Source organism: Callospermophilus lateralis, unplaced genomic scaffold, assembly GCF_048772815.1.
Source record: "Callospermophilus lateralis isolate mCalLat2 unplaced genomic scaffold, mCalLat2.hap1 Scaffold_309, whole genome shotgun sequence".
In the NCBI taxonomy this organism is placed as follows: domain Eukaryota; kingdom Metazoa; phylum Chordata; class Mammalia; order Rodentia; family Sciuridae; genus Callospermophilus; species Callospermophilus lateralis.
Genome location: NW_027513711.1, coordinates 484,958 through 512,466, shown reverse-complemented (window position 1 = coordinate 512,466; position 27,509 = coordinate 484,958). Strand labels below are relative to the sequence as shown.

Here is a 27,509-nt window from a genome sequence, read left to right as displayed (position 1 = left end):
TATAATGGGCCAGCATTGTTATTGATAGTTTAAAATATATATAAACATAATCCTACTGCTTTAGATGTTAATTGATAAGCATCAATTTTATCAGGGAAGTTTGCACATTTATCTTTGCATTATGTATAAGGGGGGAAAGAGCATGGCTGGTAGCTTACCAGCATAATGAATATCACAGAGCAAAAGTTTAGCAACAAAACATTTTAGTACCTTCACAAGCAGCAGCTCCTATGGCAGTTGAACATTATCCTTGCCTGATCATGAGGGAAGGCTAACCAATATCATGCATATCATGTGGCTGCTCTTAGAAAAAAGGAGAACATTGGCTTGGAAATACGTACACTGAAAACGTTCTGTATTTACAACTTTTTACTAAATATGTTTGTCTTTCCCAGTAACAGTTCTGAATTAGTAAAACATATAAATATACCATTATTTATATATTGAAATTCTGATTGTGAAGATGTATGCAGACAGCTTTGTTGAGCTCTTTCTTCAGACTTGATAATCGATGTGATTACTCATTGGGAAATATGGTCGCACAAGATGGTTTAATGTCATGATGGAATTGGTGAAAAACAGTGAATTGGGAAGACAGTTCACAAAGGAAGAGGCGGATTATAAATTAGTGAGAATGTAACAATAACATACAATGAATGAAGTAAAATTGCAAGAAGAAGGAAAAAACCTTTTATAATTTAGATTTAGCATATAAATAACCAATTTAAAGTACAAATTTGTCCGTAACAGTGATAATGATAATTATACTATGAATGACTAATACTTAGTGAGAAATTTCCAGTCACAGTTCCAAGTACTTTTCCTGTATTGATTCTTAATTCTCACAGCGACTGCATGGCCTGGAAGTGGTGAGGATCCTCACTCTAGAGATGAAAGGGCTGTGGCACATAGGGCTAGATGACTTTACAGAAAAAGCAGAGAACGTGGCAGGACAGCCATACAGACCCAGAAATGCTCTTAAGCACTCCTCTAACCATATGATTAAAATATTCATGACTCATGTGGTGCTAGTATCTATTTTGAGTTTGCTCTGTGCTTAGGAGCTGGGTAAGGTAATCACAGATAGACAGGGTTTCTGTGCTGATAGATCAGTCCTCTGATAGGAATTTCAACAACTGAATAAAATCTCTTCAAAATTATGCCCTCCTGGTGCTTCAATTTGCCTACACTCTACATGGTGACCTGCAGATGTTATTAAGGAAAAGTTTGCTACAATGTGTGGGAAATCCATAAAAGATCATTAAAACCCCTGGGCATATTTAATTTTTAAATTTTATGTTAACAATTGTTCAAACATGTGCCAAAGTAGAAGTAAAACTGACTCTTTTAAAACTATTCCTACTAATCATCCTAACCTTTGACAGGGTCCAGCTCTGAATCCTGTTTAAGAATTATAGTAATGCGCTTGTGAATATTACTAGGAAGAAAATGATCTGTATCCCTGGTGCATAAAGAACTAAGATGGCATTTGTTTTTTACGTGCTCTCTTTCTCCCCCTTTGATATGTCACCCTTGAAGAGAAAGAGTCCTTCCAAACTCACTCACCAGTCCAAACCTAGCACTCATTATCTGTGGAAAGGCTGGCTGAGTGGATGAATCCTCAAAACCTAGGTCAAACTGGAAGTACTACCATTAATCGGATGAGCTTCTTCTTGTCGGCACATTGCAAATTCGGAACACACACTGCAGCCTTTTACCACCTTGCTTCCAAGGCGCGACTATCATCTACTCAGAATCCTGGAATTCTATATGCAAGGCTTATATCAGCACAGAGCATAGGTGATATTTCTGATTAACGTAAAATAACACAAGGATTCTCAAGGATAGTAATGTAGCTTCCATTAAACACTTAATTTTTTTGATATCCAAATACTTGGGCTTTTTAAAAGCATTTTTAAGTTAACATTGATTAGCCTCTTGAAGTAATCTAAGTTGTGTTTCTGTCACATGCAACCCAGAGAGTGAGCTCTTGACAACATCATCGTCAGTGAGGCTGATGAGGAATAGTGGCAGATGGCTTCAAAATGGAGAAATGTCGTTACTTTCTAAAAGGAGACTTTGTCAGAGTTTTACATCCAGAATTCACAAGAAAGAATCTGTAGGACCAATATTTTGCTTTCCATAACCGAAAATTCAAGAGGTAACTGTGGTTGTCAATGTGGATGGATCCAGGCCCTCGACATCCTCAAGAATTATCTAATAAGAACTCAAATTAAACATTTCTTAAATTGAGCTCTCCATTGCACTCCCAGCCATTACAAACCTGTATCTTCTACAATTTCAGCAAAAGCAACCCCCATTATTTCAGTCCCTTGGGCCAGCGGATCCCAGTCATCATTAACGCTCTTTCTCTCATACCCTACAATGGATGCAGTATCTGACTTTAAATTTGCTGAGAATCTACCACTTACTGCATTCACCCTAGAACACACTACCCCATCTCTCCAAATCCTACAAATCTTTAAGGGGATTATCTATGATAATCCCCTTAAACCACAATCTCATCCCAAAAAGTGTACCCGAAAATCTCCTTCCTTCTCTTTCCCTATTTCTGAAAACAAAATGGATTTGTTATCAACAGCATTCATATCAACAATAATCATATGGCATATGATTATTTAGCACTCACTCCATGCCAAGTCCTGTGTTGTTTTAAATTTCCTTACTCTTCACATATTCTACATATGAATAAAGTGATGATTAATCAGATTAAATGACCTAAGGTCATAAAATAAGAAACAACAGAACATTTTCAGGTGAAATCCAAAAAGCCATAGCAACATATTTATGGTATAAGCTATTTTGTACACATTTGAGCAACACAAATAAGACCCCCATCAGAAGTTCACTAGTCCATTTGCCTATTTGTGTGTATCAAGAATAAAGAGCCTTTGGGGACAGCAGAATCCCAAACCTGAAACAATTGACCCACTGGTGTCACCAAGACAGGTGTTTATGTGGTTATAGCAGCAGTTAAAACAAAATTGTATAGGTGAAACTCTAAGATCCCTCAAGGATAGAGGCCAAAAGCAAAAGTAAAGGCAAAAATGTATTTTAAATTTTAGTTCTGAGCCACCAATGCAAATTCATTAAATAAATATTGATTCAATGTGTTATACAAAATCAAGATATTCAATCACTTATTTATAAAAATATGTGGACAATGACTGACAAGAAATCTGACTACACAAGCAAAACAAACTAGGATTTCCCAAGCATAGGTTTAAAAAACTGTGTGAAAAAATACTGGGTACGTTTGTTCAGAATGTGGTTTCCTGGGGCAATTTCCAGAGATTCTGATTGGTAGGTAGATTTGCATTTTTAAATGTATAACCTAGGAGATTCAAGTAGTCCATGAAACTGCATGGAGAAGATCTACAGTTGGAAATTATTCAACAGAATTAAAAGAAAATGCATTTAAAGGGAAAACAGTGGATTATTGTTTTACAATCTATCATATCACACATTTACATTATCTCATTTGAGCTTCACAATTCTATGAGGTAGTATTGTAACTATTCTTTTCAATTAAAAATGAGCAAACTGAAGTTCATGGAGGCTGAGTCACTTAGCCCTAATATCTAGCCACCAGGACATGAATTTAAAATTACACATTTCATGTTCTTTCACAACACCCTTGTGTTAAAGTGACTTTAGTACAGTAAATTAGTCATTTGTATGCACTTGATTTTCATAAGTCAACAGTAATAAATTACTGGACACATCAGAAGAGTATTGGTACAATTTAGACAAAAATAATAATTTTGTTTGAGACAATGAGCTCAGAATCCCATGGGTCTTGGAAAAGTCACTGTCCTACATACTGGCTATTAAGGTTGCATGATTTGCTATGCTATTCCCTTGCTACTTGAAGTGTGCTTCCATACCCATGCATCACCTAACAGCTTATTAGCAATGCAGAAACTGGGGCTTCCTCTCCAGCCCATGAAGGAGAATTTGCATTTTACCAAGTTTGCTAAGCGTACTTTACCATAAATGCAAGTTTCATGATTTTTAGGAAAATGACTCAACTTCCTATATTTCAGTTTTCACATCTATGAAATGAGAAAGCTGAATTGATCTATGTTTTACATCTTTGCCAGAATATTAGAACACAGGATTTGGAAAACTATATCCTATGAGACAAATACTGTCAGAAATCTAAGAATAGCTTTCATATTGTTAAATGACAGAAATAATAGCAACAACAAAAACTGCCAGTTTTACAGGTAGTATGAGTCAGCAACTATACTACAAATATATATGCATATAATTAGAATATACACAGAGAGACATATAAATTATATATTGTTTTTATTGTTACCTCTCCACTTCCATTATATTCATTTTTCTTAAAATACCTGACTAGTTTCACTTATCAGATTTTTTTTTCTTTTTAAAAGACAGATGTAATCAATGATTTCTCGTGTCAACAAGAGCAAAGCATGCCATCCTAGAGGTAAATATCTAGGGGTTTAGGAAGAGCAGGGATGATTTGAATAAAACAATCATGTGAAATAATCTACTGAAAATTCAACACAATTCCCTTATCAAGTATAGATTCAAGGAAGATGAGAGAAATCTTAAGAGTTTGCATGGGTTAAAAATGATTTCAAGACACACCAAAATTTTTGATTACCTTATTTTCTTTTTGCTATTGTTAATATATAAAGGTTCTATTAAATTTTAATCATTATCATACATGAATGAAACTGTCAACGGAGAAACATTTTGAGTAATATTCTTTGAGTTTTCCTAATTAAAAAACTCAGGCAACTGACTAAAGCTTTAATCAAAACAATCTCAGGAAGTCTGCCCAACAGTTCATAGTGAAACTACAATATGAAAATGATCACAAACTATGACATTAAAATGACACATAAGGTTAGGAGCCCAGAGTTCAAATTTCCCTAACTTTTAAAGTGCCCAAGTTAAGTACTACATAAACAAACACTTATTAAGAGACTTATGCAACAGAATATAAATATAAATGATAAAATAAATATGATAAACTGTACACTACTATTCTTTATATTATAACTGTTAGGCATGATCAGGAGTAGGTATCCATCTCTCTTGTGTGTTAATAAGATCTAAATCATTCACTATCCATTAGTATATATTATGAATTCTATCTTGGCTTCCTAGGTTTCTTGCTTATTTTATCCCTCACAGTTCTGTTGCTACTAATAAACTGCTAACTTACTTACAATCTACACTAAGCATTTTTAAGAATTTTGTCCATCCTGTTTGTTTTCTTGTTGTCTTTGGCAGAACTGAATATTTTCAAATAAACTAATAATAACCAAACATCCTATCCTTTGTTAACTGTATCAGCCCCCTAAGGCATGGGAGAGTGACCTTTTGGGACTGGCAAATTCCCAGAATTATCTTTGGCAGAAGTACTAAACCCCAAATAAGTGTGCTCCATACTTTTATTCTCCCCAGAATTTCTATATTGGGGAGAATAAAGAGAACTTAATAAAGTAGGTAATAAAATCAGATTACCTGGATTTGAATTCTGCCAGTGCCACTTTATTAATGCTGTGACTCTGAGGAGGTTATTTTACCTTTCTGTATCCTTATCTCTAAAATTAAAATAATACTTAAAAAGTTTTTATGAGAATAAAATTTTATAATAAATACAAGGTACTTAAAGTACTGAATATATTGTAAGTATTCAACAAAAGGAAAATTACTACTAAGATAGGGGAATCATTATAGACTTATGGATTGAGCCATATATGTGATGTAATAGCTTCCCCTCTTCTTTAATACCAAGAGCAAAAAACTACTTCATTTTCTTTGGGTTTGGGAAAAGAACAAAATATTTGTAGGATTTGGAGTTTAAAAGAATAGATAGGCAATAGAAGATTGCAGTATAACTATCTTATGTTTGATACATAGTTTGTAAATCATCTCAGAGTCTAGACTATAATGTCAAAAAAGTCATATGTATATCCCATGACACTACATTTCATTGGTAGTACTTTTTTCTAGTATTTGGTATTTCATAAAGGAAGTATGAGAATGAGTTATCATGTCCTGGTTGTGATGTGCAAATGTAATCTAGTCTTCATTAGTCTTCCTTGTAAATGGATTTTTTGACTTCTTATTGCCTCTTATGCCTTGCTCTTAATTGAACTAATTTTTAATTTGCTAGAGCCACTGTAACAACGTACTATAGAGTGCCTAAACAACAGAAATTAATTGCCTTAAAATTTCAGAGGCTAGACATCCAGGATCAAAATATTAGAAGCACTGGTTTCTTCTAAGCTATGAAGAAGAATCTATCCCATGCTTCTCCCCTATTCTTCTGTTGTTTTGATAGCATTGCTTGGTATTCCTTGAATGACAGAAGCTTTACCCACATTTCTGCCTTTATTTTCACATGTTGTTCTTCTGTTTTTATCTCCAAATATTCCTTTTTTATATGAATACCAGTCATAAAGGGTTATGGATCCATCCTATTCCAGTATTAACATGTCTTAACCAATGACATATGCAATGATCCTGTTTTCAAATATGGCCACATTCTAAGGTACTGAGGGTTTCATTAACTGAAAATGAAGAGAATGTATCAATCCATAACAGTTTTTAATTTACATGTGATTCCTCCATGCAGACAACTATGTGTCCAAAGATTCACGTGGGAAAAATACTGGTTTTAGACAATTGACACTTGTTTTCATAATGCAGCTTATCTCACCTCTGCTGTGGAGTCTTCCCTACTCTGTAATTTCCCTTCACTTTTCACCTTGTCTCCTAACTGGGCTCCCATATTTTTCTTCTTCCTCTCACTAATAAATATTTTTATCTTTCACATCCTTTCTTCCTGTTCATTTTTTAACCCCACTGTTATATGAGAGCTACTCTTTTTAAGGTGATGAGAACTTTCTGATCAGCCATTCAGCAGCCTCAATGTTTATTCAGTTTACCCCTATGGAACAACTTATATTTTTCTAATTTCTTTCTTAATGAAGTATGGACTTCTGACTTCTACTGACTTCTGGGATACTACTCTCAGTATTTATAAATGGAGTCTCCCCCATCCATCTGACTACATTCTGTCATTTCTTCCCATCTGCCAGTGCTGATTTCAGCCTCCCTTAGAGTATGCTTCCTAGCCTAAGGATTAGTGGTTAGCATTAAAATTAGGATATACTGTAGAGCTAGTAGACTATTGAAGAGTAGCTGCAGAACCTAGCCAGGATTTATAACATCTCCATAAGAGCAACGATCACATGTATAAATGAAATTTGGGGAACACCACAGTTTTTTAATTAGAGATGTTTTGATTATCTTAATGCCTGAAAGATATCAGTCAACATGTTTATGTTAACATTAGTAGTCCATTTAGGAAGGAGTACAGTTTATATATTTACATAGTAAAGATACTTTAAAAATAAATTGATGATAATTTCTCCCTCTTTGTTTGTATATCTGTAGAAGATTGAACTGTATGTCCAGTGATGATTAATGACTTGCTATTGTTCTGTTACTATCTAAATGTTGTATGTCTTTATATAAATACAAGCGCTGGTCTAACATTTTCATATCAGAAAACCAAATGTGACTCTGAATGTTGAAATTTTAATATTTCATAATGAAATAATTAATTAATGTATTGTTTTGACACTACATTATCAATATAATAACATTATTTGCATGTGTTTGTTAAAGATATTTAATTCTAACTGCTACCAGAGAAGATCTTTCTGTCTCTGTTTCTGATTATGGACAACCCTCATTAAGTTGTTAAGAGAAAAGAATATTTGTACCTAAGAATTTTAAGGATTTTTTTTTGCTTTCCATTTTATTTCTCAAAAGAAATGAAGAAATCTTGGGCAGACCTTCCTTTCCCATGCAGTTTTTTCCCATTAATAATACTGCTTTACCTCAAGAATATTTTTTCTTTCATAAATTGGTAAGTTTGATACCCATTTAGTTTAGCATATATATGACACAAATTTATGAAGAACATGAAAAACATTCATAGTATTTGGTGCTCATATAGATAATATTAATGAACAACCACTCATTACCTGAAACTATGAAAGTATTTTTCTCAACATATTCCATTCTATTCTTCTCTCTCTCTCTCTCTCTCTCTCTCTCTCTCTCTCTCTCTCTCTCTGTCTCTCTCTTTCTCCCCCCCCTCTGGTAGAGATGGAAGTGAGTTGAAAGACAAGTTCAAGGTATCACAGTTTATTTCTAATCTGCTGTGAGTAGTTAGAAATTTTAGTTATCATGTCTCTATCATATATTGAGATTAATACATTTGTAAAAAATTTTATCTGTTTCATTTTATTCTTATATTGTGGCTCCTAGAAGAGTTAAAACTACATATGTGGTTTGCATTATATTTCTTTGATAATCTATATTGTAGTAAACTAATAAACCTTTAAATGTTTATGTTAAGGATTTAAGGAAGCTCCCACATTCCTACTATGAAGTCACTGCCTTTCTTATACCAAAATACAATTTGATTTACTCATGACTATTTGCATAATTCATGTTACTTTTAACATGCATTAGACTTTTTAATGTGCATTTAACTTAGCATTTTGGATTTGTTTTGGTATATAAGTTGACTTTTTTTTCCCCCACAGCAGCGGCATGCACATAATCCAGTGCTGCAGCTTCCTTTCTATGAGATGACAGCCCAATTCCCAGTAGCACGTCTGGGTCTTCCTCACTGAGTCATGTTCCAGATCTAGATGCTGGACCTAGCTCCTATGAATGGACTATCCTGCTGGGAGCCATCAGCCAAGTAGGTATGACAAATTCCTTGCCAGCTTACTCCCATGCTGTCTAGTGGAAGGACTTCTGAAAGGTGACCTTGCTCAAGGACCAGGGCAGGATCCGTGTTTAGGGTGTTCCCCCTTTAGAATAGGGCAGTTTAGCATAATAGGAGAGTAGGGTGTTTCCCCTTTAGAATAGGGCGGTTTAGTAATAGGAGATTAGGGTGTTCCTCTTTTGGAATAGGGCGTATCCTGCTGCTGAGTTCCTCTTGAGTGCTTAGGGTCAGACAGTATATTTTGGGAGACAGAAGCCCATGCGGAGTGGATTTGGGAGAGAGTGGATTAGGGCAGAGTGTGGATTTGAGCAGAGAACATGGATTCCCCCAGAGCGTGTTTGTAGACGGCCGGTGTGAGTTCGGGAATAAAGAATTGCTGTTTGAATCTACAAGCTGTGTGGAGACTCGTGATTTGTGCCCAGCCGAGAGACTGCGGCATCTGGTGGCCCGTACGGGGAACGTCTGAAACTTGGAGGTAAGTGAAATTGCTCGCCCCTGAGGGAAGGCGAGAGAATGGGTGACCATTTCAGAAAACAATGTGTTCTTCTTTTGATTTATTTTGTTTTTCTTTCAAGCTGCCTATCCCTAGAAATTTCTCAGGCAAACTGGAAAAAATGGTTGACTAAAGGTTTGAAGTTTGTCGGCCCTGAGGAAGAGAAAATTGATACAACGATTTTTTATTCTGTTTTTGCTTCATTCAGTTTCGGTTTTGTTTTGTGTTATCTTATTGGGTTGCGTTATCTTTATAGTAGATTAAAACAAACTGAAAAGATGTTAAGTAAATTGTTAGAGGTTCAGAACATGGTGAAAGACATTTTAGATCAAGCAAAAGAGAAGGTCTCTCCAGCTAGTCAGACAGAGGAAGAAAATTTAAAGGAAAAGGGGTTGTTAGGAAAAAGGCCACAACAGGAGGCTGTTACTAACTCCGTTTTATCACAAGAGGGTTTAATTCAACCAACAGCCCCACCGATAGAGACAGCTGAGTGGCCCTCAAACCCCGTAGTTGATAAATGGAATCCTGAGACAGGACCTCAAAGATTAGCATGCCCTGTACTTGAACAGGTAGGAGGGCAGCGAATTCACCGTGCTTTAGATTTTAAAACAGTGAAGCAGTTAAAAGAGGCTGTAACAACCTATGGTCCCCAAGCTCCCTTCACGGTGAGCATGGTCGAGTCCATTACTAACTTGGACATGACGCCAGCAGATTGGGCTAGCATGTGTAAATCTGTGCTAAATGGAGGACAATATTTGTTATGGAAGGTTGCCAATGAGGAATTTTGTGCAGAGACAGCTAGGAGAAATGCAGCAGCCGGTTACCCTCAAAGAAATTTAGAAATGTTGCTAGGAAAAGGACCTTATGAGGGTCAGCGGCAACAAATTGAATATGATCCTGCTATATATGCACAAATTGCTGCAGACGCAGTTAGGGCATGGAAGACTTTACAAGGACATGGAGATTTACAAGGTCAGCTATCTAAGGTAATACAGAGAGCTAATGAACCTTACGCTGACTTTGTAGATAGGCTAATTCAAACGGCTGCCAAAATTTTTGGGGATACGGAACAAGCAATGCCATTAATAAAACAACTGGCTTATGACCAAGCAAATCGTTGCTGCAGAGAGGTTATTAGACCATGGAGACATGAAGATTTAAACACATATATTAAATTATGTAGAGATATTAATGAACAAGGGCAAGTCTTGGCAGCTGCAGTACAACAGGCTTTAGATACCAGGCCAAAAACATGCTATGATTGTGAACAAACAGGACATTTTAAAAGGAGTTGCCCCATAGGAGGAGGATTTAACAAAACTAGGTATCAAAGAAATAGAATACCGGGTATTTGCCCACGATGCCGTAGAGGGAGACATTGGGCTAATGAATGCCGTTCTCAAACTACCATAGAGGGTACTCCCTTACCAAAAAACGGAAAAGGACCAGGTATTTACCCACGATACCGTGGAGAAAGGCATCAGGCTCCGTTGCCAAAAAACGGACAGTCGGGCCCAATGCTCCGGGGCCCACAACCACAAATATACGGGGCAGTGGAGGAACCCAGCAACACCATCAGAGTAGTGCCCAGGACACATTGTCCATTAAATCCCTCATCAGACAAACCCGAGGGAGCGCAGGGTTGGACATCTGCGCCTCTGCCAGAGCAGTACTAACTCCAGAGATGGGAGTTCAAATCATTCCCACAGGAGTAAAAGGACCTCTTCCCCAAGGGACAGTAGGCTTATTATTGGGACGTAGTTCATCTACATTAAAAGGACTTATGATAAGTCCCGGGGTAATTGATCCCGATTGTGTAGGTGAAATAAAAATTATAGCTAGTTCTCCAAGAGGTATATCAGTAATTTCACCTGGAGACAGAATAGCACAGTTGTTAATAATACCCAGCCTACATAATAAATTTCCTAGTCATAGTGTAAAAAGAGGTTCCAGGGGATTAGGCTCCACAGGTGTAGATTGGGCTATGTTGTCTTTAAATTTAGATTCTCGCCCAATGTTAAAACTAAATATTCAAGGACACGACTTTAATGGGCTACTGGACACAGGTGCAGACCTTAGCATCATATCTAGTAAGGAATGGCCAAAACATTGGCCATTACAACAAGCCACTCAAACGCTTCGAGGCCTAGGAGTGGCTACTAATCCCCATAGAAGTGCAATGATATTAGATTGGAAGGATCCTGAAGGTTGTGAGGGAACTATACAGCCCTATGTATTGGATCATCTTCCTATAAATTTATGGGGACGAGATGTCCTAGATCAATTAGGTTTGACATTAACAAATAACATCAATCCTAATGCGCCCACTACTAGGGCTAGACAAGGTTTTAGGAAAGAAAAAAGATTAGGAAAACAAGGACAAGGTATAGCAGCACCAATTCAAATAGATCAAGGAACAGACAGACATGGGTTGGATTTTCAGAAAGGGCCACTGAGACAATCAAAATTACTTGGAAATCAGAAAGACCAGTGTGGGTTCCTCAGTGGCCCCTGACTAAAGAAAAGATACAAGTAGCCCATGATCTGGTCAAACAACAATTAGCGGAAGGACATATACAACCTTCCATATCTCCCCATAATACTCCCATTTTTGTCATTAAAAAGAAATCTGGTAAATGGAGATTATTGCAAGATTTAAGAGCCATTAATAATGAGATGGTTATTATGGGACCTGCTCAATCAGGGATTCCTCAATTGTCTGCTTTGCCAAAAACCTGGCATGTTTTAGCCATAGATATTAAAGATTGTTTTTTTTCAATTCCAATTCATCCCGAGGATAGTCCACGTTTTGCATTTACTATCCCTGCATTAAATCATGAAGGTCCTGATCAGAGATATGAATGGAAAGTACTCCCTCAAGGGATGGCTAACAGTCCAACTATGTGTCAAATATATGTTAATAAAGCAATCCAGCCACTTAGAAATCAAAATCCTGAACTACAAATATTTCACTATATGGATGATGTATTATTGGCACATAAAGATAAAAACATATTGCTGGAATGTTATGCCACACTTACAAACTTATTAAAAAATTATAATCTAGAGATAGCAATAGATAAAGTACAATTAAATTTTCCAATTAATTATTTAGGAGTTCTATTATCCTCAACCATGGTCCGTCCACCAAAAATTCAAATACGAGTAGATCAACTCAAGTCACTTAACGACTTTCAAAAGTTATTGGGAGACATAAATTGGATAAGGCCTTATCTAGGCATACCAACAGGAGAGTTGGGACCTTTATTTGATATTCTAAAAGGTCCATCAGATCCAAACTCACCTTGCATGTTAACTCCTGAAGCAAGAAAGGCATTGAAAATTATTGAAACATATATGGAAAATATACATTTGGATAGAATTGATATAAGTTTGCCTTTATTATTTATTGTACTACCAACAAAAAATATTCCTACAGGAGTATTTTGGCAAGAAGGTCCATTATTGTGGATACATTTATCTTATTCTCCTAACACTATTCTTACTAGGTATCCTGAGGCTGTAGGACAATTAATACTCAAAGGAATAAAAGCAGCGAAGGGAGTGTTTGGAATTTCTCCCAATAAAATTATTACTCCATATACTATGGATCAAATTGATGAGTTACCTAATGAGTTAAATACTTGGGCAATAATCATGTGTAAATCTAATGTTTCATTTGATAATCACTTACCATCTAATCCTTTGTTGTCTTTTTGGTCTAAGCATCCTGTAGTTTTTCCAAAAATGACAAGAAAAACCCCTATCATGAATGCTCCAAATATATTCACTGATGGGTCAAATAATGGTACAGCAGCAGTAGTTACCCCTGATCAAACTTTTACATTTTTAGTACCCAAACAATCAGCTCAAAAGGTAGAGCTTAATGCAGTATTACAAGCCTTTTTAATGTTTAAAGATTCTGTATTTAATTTATTTTCTGATAGTCAGTATGTAGTTAATGCTATAGTATCTCTTGAAGATGCTGGTAGGATTTCCCCTTCTTCTACTGTTTTCTCTTTGTTTTCCACTATACAAAGTCTAATCTGGGACAGAAAAGATCCATTCTTTATAGGACATATTAGAGCACATACAGGATTGCCTGGAGCCCTTAGTTTGGGCAATGATTTAGCAGATAAAACTACACATGACATACATATTTTCTCTACACTAGAAGAAGCTACGAATTTTCATAAAAAATTCCATGTTAATGCTAATACTTTACAAAAGCGTTTTAAAATAACTAAGGAACAAGCCAGACATATAATAAAACAATGTCAAAATTGTGTGACCTTTTACCACAAGTTAATCTTGGAGTCAATCCTAGAGGACTGATACCTAACCATATTTGGCAGATGGACGTCACACACTTGCCAGAATTTGGAAAATTAAAATATTTACATGTTACAGTTGATACTTCTTCCGGATTTTTGATGGGCTCCCTTCATGCCGGAGAAAAAACTAAAGATGTTATAGCTCATTGCTTACAAAATTTTGCCACTGTGGGCGTTCCTAAACAGTTAAAAACTGATAACGGTCCTGGCTATACCTCTACCTCTTTTAAACAATTTTGCTCATCATTTGGTATTACTCATATAACAGGAATTCCATACAATCCACAGGGACAAGGCATAGTTGAAAGAGCTCATCAAACTATTAAAACGTACTTACTAAAACAAAAAGAGGGAATTGGAAAGGGGTATATATCCCCCAAAGATAAACTTAAAATAACACTTTTTACTCTAAACTTTTTAAATTTGGATTCATCAGGACTTAGTGCTGCGGAAAGGCATATGTATCTAAAAAATGTGCATAAGCCTAAAGTTCTTTGGAAAGATATTCTAACAGGACAATGGAAAGGTCCAGACCCAGTGATTGTCTGGAGTCGGGGCTCTGTTTGTGTGTTTCCACAGGGAGAACAGCAGCCGATTTGGATTCCAGAAAGACTAACTAAAACGATTTCTACAGATCGAAAAGAAGATGATTTGACTCAAATCCATAACAGCTGATATCCAGAACTCCAGCTTGGCCATTCTTACATCTGCAACAGTGATTAACAAGGATGCTTTTTTCAATATCTATTTTATTATTGCATTTTTCCCACATCATAAGGTTCTATTTTTATTTTTTGAGCTCATACAAACCTAGGTTAATGTTTTTCTGATCAGTTTTATTTTTTGACTGTGGAGTTTTTAAACATTGCAATGGAGATTTCACCTAGGTAAAGCTACAAGGCCTTTATTATTATCTTATGTGTTGTACGTTTGTTTGCACATTTGTGTTTTGTGTTGTATGTCTGTGTGTGCGTATTTCATATATGAGGAGCGCTCATGAGAAAATGGATCCAAATTATTATTATTTTTTTTTATTCACGTGATTTAAATGGCTTAATTTAAATTAGGTAAACAGCTGTTAAAGATTGTTTTTAAAGGTGCTTAACATATCTGCTTGTTTACTAATTTAAATCAGGTAAACAGCTGTTAAGGATTGTTTTTTAAGTAGGTTAACAGATCTGTTTGTTTACTTTCACCTTTCCTTTTCATTATATTTAATAATTCTTTTCAGGTTAATGTCTTTTTACCATCATTGCCAGAATTCCTATCTTCATCCCAATGAATATAACTCAACAAGTATGCTCAATCAAGGAGTCAACTTACTTTGGGAGGAAACGGACTTTGGGAGGAGATGGACAGATTGATAGATTTCTCCCCTTTGAACTGCTTACAGAACTTGCCTGGACTATGTAACTACGTTTAGTGCAGCAATTTGTGGTAATGCTGGCATATCTTTGCTGATGGTGTCACCAGTGATCTTTGCTGATGGTGTCACCAATGATGCAATTTTTCCAAAGGAACTGTCAATTGGCTTGGTGTCGTGGCATTTCTGTATCCTCCTCCCTTCTGCTAGTGATGGTCTAAATTTGGGGGCCAATGGCTATATGCTGGACCGGCAGTCAGTGACGGGTATGATCCAGTTGCAACGGTATCAACCTAAGACAGGAGGCTGACGCCTAAAGGTCAGTTACCTAAAGGTCAGTTTTCCGATGACGGGTAAGAGCCATATGTTGAACTGGACAACCTACCAGGCACGGTCCTTAAGCCACATTACTTGTTGTTTAATTAATCAGAAGGGGGGAGATGCTGGGAGCCATCAGCCAAGTAGGTATGACAAATTCCTTGCCAGCTTACTCCCATGCTGTCTAGTGGAAGGACTTCTGAAAGGTGACCTTGCTCAAGGACCAGGGCAGGATCCGTGTTTAGGGTGTTCCCCCTTTAGAATAGGGCAGTTTAGCATAATAGGAGAGTAGGGTGTTTCCCCTTTAGAATAGGGCGGTTTAGTAATAGGAGATTAGGGTGTTCCTCTTTTGGAATAGGGCGTATCCTGCTGCTGAGTTCCTCTTGAGTGCTTAGGGTCAGACAGTATATTTTGGGAGACAGAAGCCCATGCGGAGTGGATTTGGGAGAGAGTGGATTAGGGCAGAGTGTGGATTTGAGCAGAGAACATGGATTCCCCCAGAGCGTGTTTGTAGACGGCCGGTGTGAGTTCGGGAATAAAGAATTGCTGTTTGAATCTACAAGCTGTGTGGAGACTCGTGATTTGTGCCCAGCCGAGAGACTGCGGCATCTGGTGGCCCGTACGGGGAACGTCTGAAACTTGGAGGTAAGTGAAATTGCTCGCCCCTGAGGGAAGGCGAGAGAATGGGTGACCATTTCAGAAAACAATGTGTTCTTCTTTTGATTTATTTTGTTTTTCTTTCAAGCTGCCTATCCCTAGAAATTTCTCAGGCAAACTGGAAAAAATGGTTGACTAAAGGTTTGAAGTTTGTCGGCCCTGAGGAAGAGAAAATTGATACAACGATTTTTTATTCTGTTTTTGCTTCATTCAGTTTCGGTTTTGTTTTGTGTTATCTTATTGGGTTGTGTTATCTTTATAGTAGATTAAAACAAACTGAAAAGATGTTAAGTAAATTGTTAGAGGTTCAGAACATGGTGAAAGACATTTTAGATCAAGCAAAAGAGAAGGTCTCTCCAGCTAGTCAGACAGAGGAAGAAAATTTAAAGGAAAAGGGGTTGTTAGGAAAAAGGCCACAACAGGAGGCTGTTACTAACTCCGTTTTATCACAAGAGGGTTTAATTCAACCAACAGCCCCACCGATAGAGACAGCTGAGTGGCCCTCAAACCCCGTAGTTGATAAATGGAATCCTGAGACAGGACCTCAAAGATTAGCATGCCCTGTACTTGAACAGGTAGGAGGGCAGCGAATTCACCGTGCTTTAGATTTTAAAACAGTGAAGCAGTTAAAAGAGGCTGTAACAACCTATGGTCCCCAAGCTCCCTTCACGGTGAGCATGGTCGAGTCCATTACTAACTTGGACATGACGCCTGCAGATTGGGCTAGCATGTGTAAATCTGTGCTAAATGGAGGACAATATTTGTTATGGAAGGTTGCCAATGAGGAATTTTGTGCAGAGACAGCTAGGAGAAATGCAGCAGCCGGTTACCCTCAAAGAAATTTAGAAATGTTGCTAGGAAAAGGACCTTATGAGGGTCAGCGGCAACAAATTGAATATGATCCTGCTATATATGCACAAATTGCTGCAGACGCAGTTAGGGCATGGAAGACTTTACAAGGACATGGAGATTTACAAGGTCAGCTATCTAAGGTAATACAGAGAGCTAATGAACCTTACGCTGACTTTGTAGATAGGCTAATTCAAACGGCTGCCAAAATTTTTGGGGATACGGAACAAGCAATGCCATTAATAAAACAACTGGCTTATGACCAAGCAAATCGTTGCTGCAGAGAGGTTATTAGACCATGGAGACATGAAGATTTAAACACATATATTAAATTATGTAGAGATATTAATGAACAAGGGCAAGTCTTGGCAGCTGCAGTACAACAGGCTTTAGATACCAGGCCAAAAACATGCTATGATTGTGAACAAACAGGACATTTTAAAAGGAGTTGCCCCATAGGAGGAGGATTTAACAAAACTAGGTATCAAAGAAATAGAATACCGGGTATTTGCCCACGATGCCGTAGAGGGAGACATTGGGCTAATGAATGCCGTTCTCAAACTACCATAGAGGGTACTCCCTTACCAAAAAACGGAAAAGGACCAGGTATTTACCCACGATACCGTGGAGAAAGGCATCAGGCTCCGTTGCCAAAAAACGGACAGTCGGGCCCAATGCTCCGGGGCCCACAACCACAAATATACGGGGCAGTGGAGGAACCCAGCAACACCATCAGAGTAGTGCCCAGGACACATTGTCCATTAAATCCCTCATCAGACAAACCCGAGGGAGCGCAGGGTTGGACATCTGCGCCTCTGCCAGAGCAGTACTAACTCCAGAGATGGGAGTTCAAATCATTCCCACAGGAGTAAAAGGACCTCTTCCCCAAGGGACAGTAGGCTTATTATTGGGACGTAGTTCATCTACATTAAAAGGACTTATGATAAGTCCCGGGGTAATTGATCCCGATTGTGTAGGTGAAATAAAAATTATAGCTAGTTCTCCAAGAGGTATATCAGTAATTTCACCTGGAGACAGAATAGCACAGTTGTTAATAATACCCAGCCTACATAATAAATTTCCTAGTCATAGTGTAAAAAGAGGTTCCAGGGGATTAGGCTCCACAGGTGTAGATTGGGCTATGTTGTCTTTAAATTTAGATTCTCGCCCAATGTTAAAACTAAATATTCAAGGACACGACTTTAATGGGCTACTGGACACAGGTGCAGACCTTAGCATCATATCTAGTAAGGAATGGCCAAAACATTGGCCATTACAACAAGCCACTCAAACGCTTCGAGGCCTAGGAGTGGCTACTAATCCCCATAGAAGTGCAATGATATTAGATTGGAAGGATCCTGAAGGTTGTGAGGGAACTATACAGCCCTATGTATTGGATCATCTTCCTATAAATTTATGGGGACGAGATGTCCTAGATCAATTAGGTTTGACATTAACAAATAACATCAATCCTAATGCGCCCACTACTAGGGCTAGACAAGGTTTTAGGAAAGAAAAAAGATTAGGAAAACAAGGACAAGGTATAGCAGCACCAATTCAAATAGATCAAGGAACAGACAGACATGGGTTGGATTTTCAGAAAGGGCCACTGAGACAATCAAAATTACTTGGAAATCAGAAAGACCAGTGTGGGTTCCTCAGTGGCCCCTGACTAAAGAAAAGATACAAGTAGCCCATGATCTGGTCAAACAACAATTAGCGGAAGGACATATACAACCTTCCATATCTCCCCATAATACTCCCATTTTTGTCATTAAAAAGAAATCTGGTAAATGGAGATTATTGCAAGATTTAAGAGCCATTAATAATGAGATGGTTATTATGGGACCTGCTCAATCAGGGATTCCTCAATTGTCTGCTTTGCCAAAAACCTGGCATGTTTTAGCCATAGATATTAAAGATTGTTTTTTTTCAATTCCAATTCATCCCGAGGATAGTCCACGTTTTGCATTTACTATCCCTGCATTAAATCATGAAGGTCCTGATCAGAGATATGAATGGAAAGTACTCCCTCAAGGGATGGCTAACAGTCCAACTATGTGTCAAATATATGTTAATAAAGCAATCCAGCCACTTAGAAATCAAAATCCTGAACTACAAATATTTCACTATATGGATGATGTATTATTGGCACATAAAGATAAAAACATATTGCTGGAATGTTATGCCACACTTACAAACTTATTAAAAAATTATAATCTAGAGATAGCAATAGATAAAGTACAATTAAATTTTCCAATTAATTATTTAGGAGTTCTATTATCCTCAACCATGGTCCGTCCACCAAAAATTCAAATACGAGTAGATCAACTCAAGTCACTTAACGACTTTCAAAAGTTATTGGGAGACATAAATTGGATAAGGCCTTATCTAGGCATACCAACAGGAGAGTTGGGACCTTTATTTGATATTCTAAAAGGTCCATCAGATCCAAACTCACCTTGCATGTTAACTCCTGAAGCAAGAAAGGCATTGAAAATTATTGAAACATATATGGAAAATATACATTTGGATAGAATTGATATAAGTTTGCCTTTATTATTTATTGTACTACCAACAAAAAATATTCCTACAGGAGTATTTTGGCAAGAAGGTCCATTATTGTGGATACATTTATCTTATTCTCCTAACACTATTCTTACTAGGTATCCTGAGGCTGTAGGACAATTAATACTCAAAGGAATAAAAGCAGCGAAGGGAGTGTTTGGAATTTCTCCCAATAAAATTATTACTCCATATACTATGGATCAAATTGATGAGTTACCTAATGAGTTAAATACTTGGGCAATAATCATGTGTAAATCTAATGTTTCATTTGATAATCACTTACCATCTAATCCTTTGTTGTCTTTTTGGTCTAAGCATCCTGTAGTTTTTCCAAAAATGACAAGAAAAACCCCTATCATGAATGCTCCAAATATATTCACTGATGGGTCAAATAATGGTACAGCAGCAGTAGTTACCCCTGATCAAACTTTTACATTTTTAGTACCCAAACAATCAGCTCAAAAGGTAGAGCTTAATGCAGTATTACAAGCCTTTTTAATGTTTAAAGATTCTGTATTTAATTTATTTTCTGATAGTCAGTATGTAGTTAATGCTATAGTATCTCTTGAAGATGCTGGTAGGATTTCCCCTTCTTCTACTGTTTTCTCTTTGTTTTCCACTATACAAAGTCTAATCTGGGACAGAAAAGATCCATTCTTTATAGGACATATTAGAGCACATACAGGATTGCCTGGAGCCCTTAGTTTGGGCAATGATTTAGCAGATAAAACTACACATGACATACATATTTTCTCTACACTAGAAGAAGCTACGAATTTTCATAAAAAATTCCATGTTAATGCTAATACTTTACAAAAGCGTTTTAAAATAACTAAGGAACAAGCCAGACATATAATAAAACAATGTCAAAATTGTGTGACCTTTTACCACAAGTTAATCTTGGAGTCAATCCTAGAGGACTGATACCTAACCATATTTGGCAGATGGACGTCACACACTTGCCAGAATTTGGAAAATTAAAATATTTACATGTTACAGTTGATACTTCTTCCGGATTTTTGATGGGCTCCCTTCATGCCGGAGAAAAAACTAAAGACGTTATAGCTCATTGCTTACAAAATTTTGCCACTGTGGGCGTTCCTAAACAGTTAAAAACTGATAACGGTCCTGGCTATACCTCTACCTCTTTTAAACAATTTTGCTCATCATTTGGTATTACTCATATAACAGGAATTCCATACAATCCACAGGGACAAGGCATAGTTGAAAGAGCTCATCAAACTATTAAAACGTACTTACTAAAACAAAAAGAGGGAATTGGAAAGGGGTATATATCCCCCAAAGATAAACTTAAAATAACACTTTTTACTCTAAACTTTTTAAATTTGGATTCATCAGGACTTAGTGCTGCGGAAAGGCATATGTATCTAAAAAATGTGCATAAGCCTAAAGTTCTTTGGAAAGATATTCTAACAGGACAATGGAAAGGTCCAGACCCAGTGATTGTCTGGAGTCGGGGCTCTGTTTGTGTGTTTCCACAGGGAGAACAGCAGCCGATTTGGATTCCAGAAAGACTAACTAAAACGATTTCTACAGATCGAAAAGAAGATGATTTGACTCAAATCCATAACAGCTGATATCCAGAACTCCAGCTTGGCCATTCTTACATCTGCAACAGTGATTAACAAGGATGCTTTTTTCAATATCTATTTTATTATTGCATTTTTCCCACATCATAAGGTTCTATTTTTATTTTTTGAGCTCATACAAACCTAGGTTAATGTTTTTCTGATCAGTTTTATTTTTTGACTGTGGAGTTTTTAAACATTGCAATGGAGATTTCACCTAGGTAAAGCTACAAGGCCTTTATTATTATCTTATGTGTTGTACGTTTGTTTGCACATTTGTGTTTTGTGTTGTATGTCTGTGTGTGCGTATTTCATATATGAGGAGCACTCATGAGAAAATGGATCCAAATTATTATTATTTTTTTTTATTCACGTGATTTAAATGGCTTAATTTAAATTAGGTAAACAGCTGTTAAAGATTGTTTTTAAAGGTGCTTAACATATCTGCTTGTTTACTAATTTAAATCAGGTAAACAGCTGTTAAGGATTGTTTTTTAAGTAGGTTAACAGATCTGTTTGTTTACTTTCACCTTTCCTTTTCATTATATTTAATAATTCTTTTCAGGTTAATGTCTTTTTACCATCATTGCCAGAATTCCTATCTTCATCCCAATGAATATAACTCAACAAGTATGCTCAATCAAGGAGTCAACTTACTTTGGGATGAAACGGACTTTGGGAGGAGACGGACAGATTGATAGATTTCTCCCCTTTGAACTGCTTACAGAACTTGCCTGGACTATGTAACTACGTTTAGTGCAGCAATTTGTGGTAATGCTGGCATATCTTTGCTGATGGTGTCACCAGTGATCTTTGCTGATGGTGTCACCAATGATGCAATTTTTCCAAAGGAACTGTCAATTGGCTTGGTGTCGTGGCATTTCTGTATCCTCCTCCCTTCTGCTAGTGATGGTCTAAATTTGGGGGCCAATGGCTATATGCTGGACCGGCAGTCAGTGACGGGTATGATCCAGTTGCAACGGTATCAACCTAAGACAGGAGGCTGACGCCTAAAGGTCAGTTACCTAAAGGTCAGTTTTCCGATGACGGGTAAGAGCCATATGTTGAACTGGACAACCTACCAGGCACGGTCCTTAAGCCACATTACTTGTTGTTTAATTAATCAGAAGGGGGGAGATGCTGGGAGCCATCAGCCAAGTAGGTATGACAAATTCCTTGCCAGCTTACTCCCATGCTGTCTAGTGGAAGGACTTCTGAAAGGTGACCTTGCTCAAGGACCAGGGCAGGATCCGTGTTTAGGGTGTTCCCCCTTTAGAATAGGGCAGTTTAGCATAATAGGAGAGTAGGGTGTTTCCCCTTTAGAATAGGGCGGTTTAGTAATAGGAGATTAGGGTGTTCCTCTTTTGGAATAGGGTGTATCCTGCTGCTGAGTTCCTCTTGAGTGCTTAGGGTCAGACAGTATATTTTGGGAGACAGAAGCCCATGCAGAGTGGATTTGGGAGAGAGTGGATTAGGGCAGAGTGTGGATTTGAGCAGAGAACATGGATTCCCCCAGAGCGTGTTTGTAGACGGCCGGTGTGAGTTCGGGAATAAAGAATTGCTGTTTGAATCTACAAGCTGTGTGGAGACTCGTGATTTGTGCCCAGCCGAGAGACTGCGGCATCCCAGCCGAGAGACTGCGGCACTATCCAACAACCAAGTGACTCTGACCTTTATGAGATGAATACCCGAAAGAGGCAAAAGCAAACCAGTGACAGTGATAGTAGCACAGAAAACAATAGAGGAAATGAATTCAGCCAAAAATTCCGAAATTGTAAGAAAAAGAAAATATATTAGTATTACCTTCAGATAATACATATCTTCATTGATCTCAATTCTGTTTAAAGAAAACTGACCAATTTCTTGAGTGTCTTGTCGTTTTTGAAATATATGAAAACATGACTTATCTGATTTGCTATTCAATTTTTGCCTCAAATGATAAAAGCTTTTAAAAATAATATAATGTACTACTTTTGTATGTCATAATATATTTGACCCATTGCAAATAAAAATATACTTTGTATAATTTTATTTTAGTACTGATGATGAAATTTCATTAAACTATTAACTAAAAGTCAGCTACTGAACACTTGTGGATAAGGTACTGTGATTTCTCTATATTGTTAATATAATATTCAAGTACAATTAGGCTGTAATTAGGAACATTAGATTTGCCAAAAGAAAGTAATGCAAATATTTAAGTGTTGCATGTGGTTCCTAGTGAATATGTTATAAATAGACTTTGTTTCCTTTGTTAATAACATTTTATTTTTTACATTCACTCAAGTTTTTTCTGTGCCTTAATGTTCTTCAGGTTTATTTTATCAAATGAAGACATATGACAGTGATACCAAAGGAAAGATTATTATCATGGGATTGGCTTTTGAGTCATTAACTTGTTATATGAGTTCAATGGGGATTCCTGCCTCTTTACTTCTTACTTGTTTATAATGAACATTAAGTTGGCTGTGTAAGTATTACATTATCTACCTCTTTTGCCAGCCAGGTTTGAGAGAATATGTTTAATGTATTTAAATCTTGATAATTAATAAGTAAATAGAATGATATTTCATTAATGTTTGATATCTAATACTTAATTGTCCAAAAAATGTTTCTATTTTGGGTTCATTTATTTTAGAAGATAGAATACACATTAAACAAATTGGGGTTTTTTAAAACATTTTTGTTAATTTTATAGCCCACCATAAATTAGAATGATAAGAATTATATTTATTAAAGCTAATTGAAAGAATCATGCAACTCCTTTGTGAGTAGAGCACCAAATTTAGTAGGAAGGGCCATGCTTAAATGTTTCTTTTGCATGTTGAATAGCACTTTATAGATACTTACTGTTTAAAAGAATAAAGATCTGTTTTTAACAAAAGGAGTAACTGAATTTAACTAAGTATAGTAGAATTTAGAACAAACATTAATCTACTTTAATCTGATCAATATGAAAACCTGACCTGTGCTTTATGTAGTTTTAACTATGTTTTCTTGGCTTTTGAAACACATACTCTTCTCGTTTTACATTCACATTTTTTTTTTCAATTTAGAATCAAGCCAAAGGGAAAAATGGCTTCTGCATAATTAGGAAATAGCATATCTTTAAAAAGCTTAGCTTCACCTTCACCTCAATCTTTTCTTTAATTCTGTAACTTACCTTAAACCTAAATTATTTTGTTGTGATTGGTATTATTGGAAGTATATAAAAAAATGTTTCTTAGCAATTCAGAATAGCTTTGTGTAAGAAATATATCTTGAAATACTATTACATTAATTAAAATGTTAGAACTGCAAGATATTTTTGTTAAATTCTTCCATCACAGACAGGAAAGTGCACGTTGTGACTTAGATATGTTGGGTCCCACAAAGACTCATGTGTTTGAAGATGTGGTCCCAAATGCAGCAGTATCCAAAGTGGGAATCCTTGGGATGTGAATATATCATGAGGTCTCTGCCGTCATCTGTGGGTTAAGTGAGAGACTAACGATTTGAATGGACTATTGGGAGGTAGTGGACAGTGTAGGAAGTGGGACCTAGTAAAAATGAGTGCATCCTTGGGGATTTACTCTTGGGGACTTTATCTTGTCCCTGTTTCTCTCTCTCTCTCTCTCTCTCTCTCTCTCTCTCTCTCTCTCTCTCTCTGTCTCCCTCCCCATCCTACCCTTTATCTGTCTCTATCTACCTGTTTATCTGTCTCTCTCTGCCCCTCTACCTATCTCTTTCCATTTCTCCCTTTCCTCTCTTTTTCTCTCTTCCCCCTCCTTCTGCTGCCATGAGTTGACCAGCTGTCCTCCACCATGACCTTTCTCATGATGATCTGCCTCATCTCAGGCCCATTGCAATGGAGCCAGCTGACCATGGACTGAAATCTCTGAAACTATAAGTCAAAATGAATCTTTCTTCCTCTAAGTTATTCATGTCAGGCACCTTTTTTTCACAGCAATGAAAAGCTAATACAGTATCTCAGTATTAACTTGAACAAGTCAACCAACTTGAAACACATGGAAGACTAGAAAAGTCACCTTTACCATGGTGTATTTCATTATTAAAAAATATAAAATAGGGGCTGGAGTTGTGGCTCAGCAGTAGAGCACTTCCCTGGCATGTGTGAGGCCCTGGGTTCGCACCTCAGCACTGCACATAAATAAATAAAATAAAAGATCTAAACAACTAAAAAAAATACATATATAAAAAATATAAAATATGCCTGGAAATAGCTGTCACCATCCTATAAAATTTTGAGTTATCAGTTTTCCCCAATGCTGTATATTTGAGTTAAGAATTATTAAAATTATTTAACTTTGGGGATTTTATTTTCCAATTTTTAATCTCTCACTCTCAAAATCTGTTCACTTTTAAGTAAGCCTGAATCCATTCTACTATGCTGCAAGAATCTTAAATATGAGAACAAAATTAGACAGTATGCATATTCTCATATTTTCTAATTTTTATAAATCAATATCTAATGCATGAGGAAGTGGCAAAATCAGAAAAATTACCTACAATTAAAGTTAGATCACAGTCCCAAACAGACAGATTAACAGAAAAGTTTAGAGCATATGAGAAAACTCTATAAAAAGTGGCTCCAAGGGCAGCCAGGGTAAAGGTTTATATATAAACTTAACTAAAGACAATGAGTTTGGGGTTTCAGTGGTAACATATGGCAGGTTCCATTGGGAGCCTTCCATTTTACACCCAGACGCTGATGGGCAGTCTGCTTCCTGGCTGGGAGCTCACCAGGGAAGGATTTATGGCAAGTGAACTCTCATCTTCCAGGGCTAAGAGTCAAAGAGGGAGATTTTTGGCAGCTGTGCATTCAGAAGGCTCTGGTTAACTCCATGAAGATAAGCTTGGAAAGGTTTCTTTCAATGACTGTTGTTTGTTCATATGTTTTCAACTTAAAGTCATTTTTATGCCATTCTGGTGAGTTGGTGGTTACTTCATTTCCCCTACTTGAAACTTCACAAGAAGTTTCACAAAGAGCTGAACCAATTGCTATGGAAAGAAAAGTCAAGTTCATATTTATATTGTATGATATCTGAAAAGAAAAATAATAATATAGATTAAAAGAATGAATAAGCAAGAAGGAACAAATCTAAACACATTTCCCCACCCCCATTGAAGCAGTCTTCTAGTTCTGGGAATGGGTCAATGCAATTAAATGGCTATGTCTCCTTAATGTCATATAGAATATTACCATCTTTGAAATGGTGTAAATCAGATGCTACTTGTCCATTCTGATTTAAAAACAATCAGAAGTGTTCACTGCAGACTGCACAACCTTCTCCTTGTTGGGTAGTCAGTGTATCTGAGATGGGATGATTTCAGAGTACAACTGGAAGCTTCAAAGAACCACATAGAGACATTAAGTATCTAGATAATTGCTTTGTAAATTCTTATAATTGTTCTTTCTAAATCATAAGTCCTCAATTTGGAAAAACTATCCACATTATTGAATGAAGCTTGATGTTTCAGTTCAAAAGTGAGTTTTCTAGTATGACTTACTTGGTACATCTATACTGTGATGTTTGTGTACAAAGGACCTCACACTTTGGCATTTAAGGCAGGATATCTGGTGAAGAAAGTGGCACCAGGTATCTGAGTCTACATTGCCCTGACCACTTGAGTAATAACCTTTTATATACTTCATTGTCATAACAAATAAAGAGATCAAGGTTGAACATGACCAAGGTCAGGCTAGAATCTGTGACCCACAAGGATGAGGTCTGGTGACTTATGACATTTATCATCAGCTGTATTAACATCTATATATTTCCGTATTCCCTGTACCTCCATCAGGCTACAATAGCAAAATCAAATTGAGAAATAGAAGGTAGAGGAAACCTTCAGCTTAGCCTCCACAGAGGAAATATTACCCAATCAGGATACTCCAGATCTTAAATGTACTCATCTATATTTCTGGTCACCAGGAAAGATAAGAATAGGTAAGCTCTATTCCATGTTCCCTTGGTAGATCCTTAAGCCCAGGAATATTTTCCTGTGATTGAGTAAATATCCATCTAAATGTCATTCTCTTTCCCTGTGATATTATTAGAGAACTGAAAGAAACCTACTTTGCAGTCAAATTATAGAGAATGATTATAGTATTTATTTGGTATTTTTTACTTAAGAACAGTTCAATGCCATTTATGTTTTCAATTCAAAGGAAGAAATTTCCTTCCAGTAATTTTACCTCAATGAAATGTAGACCATGCTGAGATGGTGGAGCACATCTGTAATCTCAGTGACTTGGGAGGCCAAAGTAGCAGGATCACAAATTCAAGCCCAGCCTAGGAAATTTGGTGGGTCAATGCCCCAAAATAAAAAATAAAGGACTGGAAAAAGTGCTCCTGGGTTCAACTCTTAGTACCTAGATCTAAATTTTTTTTTTAAAGTACTGGAGATACAGCTCAGTGGGAGAGCACCCCTGCGTTCAATACTCAGTACTGCTAAAATGCTTCTGCATAGCAAAGGAAAGGGTCAATAAAATAAAATAGTAATCTACCATTTG

At 36.8% G+C, this 27,509-nt stretch overlaps 1 pseudogene; it reads left to right on the top strand.

Annotated features, from left to right (window-relative positions):
- The first annotated feature begins 562 nt into the window (after positions 1-562).
- On the top strand, positions 563-22,789 carry LOC143388735 (splicing regulator RBM11-like; annotated as a pseudogene).
- Positions 22,790-27,509: the final 4,720 nt, after the last annotated feature.